This window comes from Giraffa tippelskirchi, chromosome 9, assembly GCF_054371585.1.
Source record: "Giraffa tippelskirchi isolate mGirTip1 chromosome 9, T2T-mGirTip1v1.2.pri, whole genome shotgun sequence".
Taxonomy (NCBI): Eukaryota; Metazoa; Chordata; class Mammalia; order Artiodactyla; family Giraffidae; genus Giraffa; species Giraffa tippelskirchi.
In genome coordinates, this window is record NC_137283.1 from 36,163,338 (window position 1) to 36,171,790 (window position 8,453).

The following is an 8,453-nucleotide window of genomic DNA, read 5'->3' on the forward strand; positions in this document are numbered from 1 at the left end:
CAGGTGTTACTGCCAGAGGTGGAGTTGGTCACTGCAAGAGCTCTGGGGTACACTGGCAGGGGTCAGGTCCAAGTATTGCCTCTTTCAGCAGCATGACTTTCCTAGCTGTATTATATAGTCCAAACTTCAGTTGCCTCTTCTGTGAAATGGGGATAATGATACTATCTTCCCCGTGAATTTGTTTTGATGTTTAAATTATGTAAGAAGCGCCTCTTTCCTGGCTGGAACCATGGAGGGTGCAGAAGAGAAGAAAAAGAAGGTTCCTCCTGTGCCAGAAACCCTTAAGAAAAAGCGAAAGAATTTCGCAGAGCTTAAGATTAAGCACCTGAGAAAGAAGTTTGCCCAAAAGATGCTTTAAAGGCAAGGAGGAAGCTTATCTATGAAAAAGGTAAGCATTACCACAAGGAATGCAGGCAGATGTACAGAACTGAAATTCAAAAGGCTAGGATGGCATGAAAAGCTGGCAACTTCTATGTACCCGTGGAACCCAAATTGGCATTTGTCATCAGAATCAGAGGTATCAACAGTGTGAGCCCGAAGGTTCGAAAGGTGCTGCAGCTCCTTTGCCTCTGGCAGATCTTCAGTGGCACCTTTGTGAAACTCAACAAGGCATCAATTAACATGCTGAGAATTGTGGAGCCATATATTGCATGGGGGTACCCAAATATGAAGTCTGTAAATGAATTGATCTATAAGCGTGGTTATGGCAAAATCAACAAGAAGCCAATTGCCCTGACAGACAACGCATTGATTGCTCGATCTCTTGGGAAATACGGAATCATCTGCATGGAGGATCTGATTCATGAGATCTATACTATTGGAAAACATTTCAAAGAAGCAAACAACTTCCTGTGGCCCTTTAAATTGTCTTCTCCATGAGGTGGAATGAAGAAAAAGACCACCCATTTTGTAGAAGGTGAAGATGCTGGCAACAGGGAAGACCAGATCAACAGGCTTATTAGAAGGATGAACTAAGGTATCTACCAGGATTATTTTTGTAATCTGGTCAGTTAATAAACAATTGAAACAAATTGAAAAAAAAATAAATTATGTAAGAAGCTAAGAGCATTAAAAGTGCTCAATAAATGTTAGCCCTTCTTAGCATGAGGCTGACAGGATAGTATGATGATCCTTTCTTCTGAGGGTTGGTTATTCGCTTACTGGGAAGGCAGACACACTGGAAATATAGCAGCGTGGTTAAAGAGTACGGACTTTGGTGCAAAAAGCCTGAGTTCACATCTTGCCTTTGTTCTTTCCTTGGTGACCTCCTAAGCCTCAGTTACTTCCTCTGTCCACTGGGCATACTAATAGTATCAATAACACTTTTCCTTCAGGGTTAAATGATTCAAATTAAATATTTGCAGTTGGTACAGAGTAAGTGGTCAGTACACTAAGTTATTAGTATTGCCTTAGAATCCATCATCATTATGGGCAAGGGGTTCATTGTTTAACATAGAATGTCCAAAGACACGTGGCCAGCCTTTCCAGTGAGTTTTGCTACCCAATAAAACCGCTTTTTCCCCTGTAAATTTACCAATAAGAACAGCTTTAGAAACAAGAATTACCCAACCAACCCACACCATGCCAGACATGGAAAGGACATGAACAACAGAATATACAACACTTTTATGTGAGGGTGAAGAAATTCAAGCTAGAGACCTGAAGGGTCGTGGTTGAAGTCTTGGGGCCATTTCTTAGTGGACATGGATTTGAATCCAATTTTCTTGTTTTTCAACTTTAGGGGATCCCTAGAGAGAGCAGTTCAAAAACCAGCATGAAACAACTATGGAAAATACAATAGGAGGCTCAGGGTGACTGAATGGGGGAAGGAAAAAGACTCCTATGCTCGTTTTTCATCCATTTTGAGGTGCTAGGCAGTTGGGCTAATGGTTAAGAACAGGAACATGAAGTCAGATGGGGTCTGTATTTCTCTCTGTGAAAATGTGGCCAATCTGTTTAACCTCTACAAGCTTCAGTTTCTGCATCTGTAGAATGCACCCAAAAATAGCACCCACAGCAAGGACAGAATGAGCTATTTGTAAAGCGCTTAGCATATTAAAAAGCAGAGACATTACTTTGCTGACAAAGGTCTGTCTAGTCAAAGCTATGGTTTTTCCAGTAGTCATGTATGGATGTGAGAGTTGGACTATAAAGAAAGCTGAGTGCAGAAGAATTGATGCTTTTGAACTGTGGTGTTGGAGAAGACTCTTGAGAGTCCCTTGGACTGCAAGGAGATCCAACCAGTCCATCCTAAAGGAAATCAGTCCTGAATATTCATTGGAAGGACTGATGCTGAAGCTGAAACCCCAATACTTTGGCCACCTGATATGAAGAGCTGACTCATTTGAAAAGACCCTGATGCTGCGAAAGGCTGAAGTCGGGAGGAGAAGGGGATGACAAAGGATGGGATGGTTGGATGTTATCACTGATTTGATGGACAAGAGTTTGAGTAAGCTCCAGGAGTTGGTGATGAACAGGGAAGCCAGGTGTGCTGTAGTCCATGGGTTCGCAAAGAGTCAGACCCAACTGAGCAACTTAACTGAATTGTAGGATAAACCATAACCAATTAGAGAAGGGATGCAATCAACTTTGTTATTTGAAAGAATAACATGGGAAAGCAGGCTGAATGAAGGGGAAACCATTTAATACAATATATGTGAATTCTCTGTTCGCGCAGGTTTTTTAAGAAATCAGATCACCTTGCTTCCACTTTTTAAATACGAGATTTCTTATGTCTTTTTTAAAAATGCTGATTCATATTGAGGATTATCAATATAAAACATTCTGTCTACATCCTTAGGATGCCAGTCATTCATTCCATTATCTGGATTTAAAAAAAAATTAGTTATTCACCACTGGAGTACCCAAGCTGGACTTCAAGATGGTGGCTCTGTACTCCCTGGTAATATATACCAAAGATAACAGACAAGCAACAGCATCACAGACCATTTTAATCCAGATTCAAGATGTGAATGAACCACCCATCTTCATGGGATCCCTTGCTCAGGGAGACCAAGGTACAGAGCTCTTCTCTTGGAGAAGGAAGGACCCTGTGGACATACGTATGTTGATGCCATGCCTTCTCATAGCATCATGGCTCTAAGAGTGATAGTGAGAATTATGATAACAAAAGTAATGATACATGGCTGCAGGGAAGGACAGGCATTAATAATCAGACACTAGTAATGTAATTAACTGTGTAATCTTGAGTTAGTTTCTCTTTCTAATCCTCAGTAAAATGGAAATACTAGTCACCAATGATTTGGAGTACTTAGCAATTAAAAGTACTCAGGAAATGTTCAATATCATTATTGTCTAAATGTATCAACTCTATACCCGATACATGACAGACACTTGATAAATGGTGTCTAGCATTATGATGATAATGATGAATGGGAATCACCCTATACAAACATCTGTACAGAGTAAGCACAATATACTTGGTTTTATCTAAGATCAAGGGTTGAATGAGGAGTTTCTGGGCTTATAATGGTGACACTCATTCAAGCACATCTGTTTTACATTTTTTGGCAGTTACTGAGATTTACATCCTAGAAGACACTGCCCCCGGCACAGTCATTTACAGAGCGGTGGCTAAGGATCCAGAGGATGCTGTTTTGGAGGTAATTTATGGTTTAGGGCAGAGACTGTCAGTGCCTGGTGGTTTTATGTGCAACTGCATTCACAAATAAAGCCATGGAGATAATCAGGTCAATTATATCCACAATTCAGGTTCTGGATACACCTATTGCCTCAATTATAAGGACACTGCAGGTGAAGATGATTCAAAACCGGGTTGTCTGGGCAATTGCTTCCTTTCTGGGACATTCCACTGTGTGTATGCAGGTCCATCCTAATCCTTAGGTAACTTTTGACAAAAGGTGCCAAGCGTTTTAGTTTATTCTTGGGGACTTTGGCTACACATACTGCTGACAAACACTGCAACTTCCTGGCAGAATTAATTTCAAATGCTAGTTGAAAATGCTAGGTCTGGTCCTCAGGGTTGATAACGGCCCCAAGAATGCATTTATGTAGAGTAGGTATTCTCTGGGTATAGGGAGAGTGGGAGGGGGAGGAAACTGTGGATTTAGTCCCTAGAGGCTTGGATTTAAGTCCCAGCTTTACTGCTGTAAGTCTTTTACCATGCTTGCTTCTATGTTTCAGCTGTAAAGTTGGGGAAAGGGTATCTGCTTTGTTTTCTCTCATATTGTAACGGACTTAAAAAGTAGTTTTTGCATTGTGAAATATCTTGCAAATGACAGGATTTATATTTCAGTATTAATTTTTGATGCCATATAGACTGGTTATGGCAATCCACTACACTATTCTTGCCTGGAAAATCCCATGGACAAAGGAGCCTGGTGGGCTACAATCCATGGGGTCACAAAGTGTCAGACACGACTGAAGCGACTAAACCACCACCATCACCAGACTCTTTATGACATTATTCGGCTTTATTGTTTTTAGCTAATGGATCGACAGACAAGAATATCATGGCGTTGCACTTTCCTAGTGGTCCAGTGGTTCAGTCTCTGTGCTTCTACTGCAGGAGGCATGTGATTCCTGGTTGGGGGACTAAAATCCTGCATGCCTTGGAGCATGGAGGGAAAAAAAAAGAATATCATGGCCTTTAATTTTTAATGTTGTATTACTTTTCCAAATTGGTGAAAAATTAGAGAACTGTCCATATTGATGCTGTACTTTCAACACTTACAATGTACTAGTGATACTACCGGGTCTTTATCCAAGGTGACTTGACTTTTATAAAATTGTCTTTAAACAGTGGATGGCCACTAGTATATGAGGCCTCGTCCATGTGGTTTTTTTAAGGTATTGAACACACGCAAGTAATTACACGAATGAACACTGCTATTGTCAAGCACCCCCACACACATTGTCTTCTCTTTCTCCCCAGAGCACAATACCACATCCAGGATGGGACTGGAAAGGTCACAGCTTCCTGCACAACATGCAATTAAGCCACCTAATCATGCATACTGCTCCAAATCAACATGTTCAAGATTATAGTATTGAATCCAGCACTGAGCAACTCTAACCACATGGGTATCAGATATCATATCGCAATTGCTTCCTTGCTGTTCTCCATGACAGGTCACTCATCATGTTGACATTTTTAGGGTGGAAAACACATCACAGTTCCAATAGGGTTTAGCTGTGACTTTAATATGCAACCACAATGACTTACTAGCCAATTAATGCGAGTAATTCATGTCAAAGGAAAGACTCCCAAAGGCTTGCTCATAGAGATTAAATGTCTCTGGTCCTGGCCCTATACTTTTCTCAGAAGAGAACTGGTTCCTGGGCCATATTTGGAAGTCTCATGAAATGTTCTTTGTGAATTTTACCAAACATGGAATGACATTTCAGTGTTGATACCGGCTGTGGAAACTTACATTTAGATCCACTCCTACACACATCCATCTAACACAGGAGTTCAGACCAGATGTGTTATTCAAGTATTCATGACTGGGCAACAACTTTCTTTTGTATTTGACTTCACGTTGATTCAAAGAAAAACTGGTTGCAATCTGGGAAAGAGCTCACCACTGTTTTGGAGTCTGATGTAGGATGATGATAATAAAGACATTAATAACTGTTAAGGGACTTCCCTGGTGGTCCAGTGGCTAAGAATCCGCCTGTCAATGCAGGGAATGTGGGTTCAGTTCCTAGTCCAGGAAAACCCCACGTGCCATGGAGCAACTAAACATGTGTGCCACAACTGCTGAGCAACTAGAGAGAAGCCCCCACTCGCCACAACTAGGGAAAGCCTGTGGACAGCAACAGAGACCCAACACAGCCAAAAATAAAAGAAGTAAATATGTTTTAAAAATTATGCTTATAGAACTGCCATATGACCCAGCAATCCCACTGCTGGGCATACACACCGAGGAAACCAGAATTGAAAGAGACGCGTGTACCCCAATGTTCATCGCAGCACTGTTTACAATAGCCAGGACATGGAAGCAACCTAGATGTCCATCAGCAGACGAATGGATAAGGAAGCTGTGGTACATATACACAATGGAATATTACTCAGCCATTAAAAAGAATACATTTGAATCAGTTCTATTGAGATGGATGAAACTGGAGCCCATTATACAGAGTGAAGTAAGCCAGAAAGAAAAACACCAATACAGTATACTAATGCATATATATGGAATTTGAAAGATGGTAACGATAACCCTATATGCGAGACAGAATAAGAGACACAGATGCATAGAACAGTCTTATGGACTCTGAGGGAGAAGGTGAGGGTGGGACCTTCTGAGAGAATAGCATTGAAACATGTATATTATCATATGTGAAACAGAACACCATTCCATGTTCGATGCATGAGACAAATGCTCAGGGCTGGGGCAATGGGATGACCCAGAGGGATGGGATGGGGAGGGAGGTGGGAGGGGGGTTCAGGATGGGGAACACATGTAAACCCATGGCAGATTCATGTCAATGTATGGCAAAAACCACTACAATATTGTAAAGTAATTAGCCCCCAACTAAAATAAATAAATTTATTAAAAAAAAATATGCTTAGAAAAACAACTGTTTTTATTGGATGATAGGCACACACCTTCTATCATTGAATCCCTATGTTAATTGCTGAACTAGAAGCTATTGCCTACAATGATATTAAGTAATGGATCAATAAACTAATGTATTATGCCTTTAATTTACAGATGAAGCCCATTAGGCTAATAGGATTAAGCAATTTGCCTAAAGAATAATTAGTGTACTTGAAATTCAAACTCATGTTCCTTTTGCTCTAAAGCCAGGGTGTTTCTTCTCATAAAATCAAAACTTGACCAAAGTGTATTCCATAAAACACAAGTCCCACCAGATGCTCCAAGAGAAACATAAAAGATTCTGTGATTAAATGATTTGGGGAAATGATGTTTGCTTATCTCTTCTGAACTCACAACACCCAGCATATTAAATTCCCTTGCTGCTGCTACTGCTGCTAAGTCGCTTCAGTCGTGTCCGACTCTGTGCGACCCCATAGACGGTAGCCCATCAGGCTCCGCCGTCTCTGGGATTCTCCAGGCAAGAATACTGGAGTGGATTGCCATTTCCTTCTCCAGCGCATGAAAGGGAAAAGTGAAAGTGAAGTCACTCAATCGTGTCCGACTCTTAGCGACCCCATGGACTGTAGCCTACCAGGCTCCTCCGTCCATGGGATTTTCCAGGCAAGAGTACTGGAGTGGGGTGCCATTGCCTTCTCTGTTAAATTCCCTTAGGAGTTATCTAATAGAGAGATGTTTGTTTAATCAGGTTTGTTATAATTGCTTGTTCATAGCACTTTTTATATGAAATGTAACACCTGTTAACATTTCATGTAATGCATAACTAGTATGCCACAGGGTAGAAAGATTATATTAGCTCCTACTGTTAGATTGATAAAACTGGACATATATCTCTGGGGTTGTTACAATGATGAAAGATGAAATTCCAGATGAAGTCCTGGCCCATAATTAATAATATGCCAAAAATTGATTTTTATCCTTATCTAGACCACTAATTTCCAGGACTAAGATTTTTCATGCTTGACCCCAAATGTTACTATACATGTTCAAAGATCCCGGAAACTCTGGTTCATGCGTTATTCTTAGAGAAAGAAAAAGTTAAACTTATCCTGAACAAGCTGAAAATCAAAGATTTTACTTACCATGAGGACAAACCAGTCCTCCGAAATCCAGACAGACTGGTGAATCCAGAGAGTCACAGCCAAGTTCTGCTTACTTGGAGCAGAAATTGCTAGAGGTGTAAGCGGGTATAAAGACGTACCATGGTAATTTTGATGAACTGCTGGAGCTGAATGTGAAGTACTTTGAGACAAAGTGCTGGGTGCCACAGTCTTAAGGGGATCCCATATTTTCGTAGTTTTTACCACCAGGAACTCACAGGTTTTCACAGCGAAGATTCCTAAAAGATCGCCCTGTGTCTCGGGGAGAGTGAGAGAAAGAATAGAATCTTTGTGAAACACACCCAGAACTTTCTGCTAACAAAGCGTACACCCTTGGGGAAAAGACTTTTTCTGAACCTTACCTCATCTGAGATACAGACACCTACACACATGCCCCTATGTAAATCATATTCAAGGTTCAGAAACCTATAGACAAAATCTTGAGAGATGCCTAGGGAAATAAACCATCATACCTATAGAGGAACAAGGATAAGAAATAAAGCAGGCTGCTCGTTAGAAACCATGCAAAAAAAAAAGAGAATAATTTTAAAAGTTGAAAGAAAAATATCAGGAAGTCTGCATTAATTGAAATTACCCTTCCAAAACTAGGGAGGAATAAAGACTTCTTCAGCCTAACACAAACTGAGGAAATGAATCACCAGCATACCTGACCTGCAAGAAATGTTAAAGTTCATCAGCAAGAGGGTAAATAAGATAGGTAAAAACTCAGATCTGCATCCAGAAAGGAAGA

General features: G+C 40.7%; 1 protein-coding gene and 1 pseudogene across 2 annotated transcripts in view; one reads left to right on the top strand and one right to left on the bottom strand.

Moving 5' to 3' along the window:
- The window catches only part of C9H3orf49 (chromosome 9 C3orf49 homolog), a 37,214-nt gene extending 29,324 nt beyond the window's left edge, over positions 1–7,890 (bottom strand). Inside the window, exon 1 of the mRNA XM_081524532.1 lies at positions 7,804–7,890. The gene's annotated coding sequence lies outside the window, so the exon portion shown is untranslated. The remainder of the gene's footprint in view (positions 1–7,803) is intronic.
- On the top strand, positions 230–1,047 carry LOC145519789 (large ribosomal subunit protein uL30 pseudogene; annotated as a pseudogene). The gene has a single exon (XR_014063915.1). The product of XR_014063915.1 is annotated as a large ribosomal subunit protein uL30 pseudogene (transcript).
- Positions 7,891–8,453: the final 563 nt, after the last annotated feature.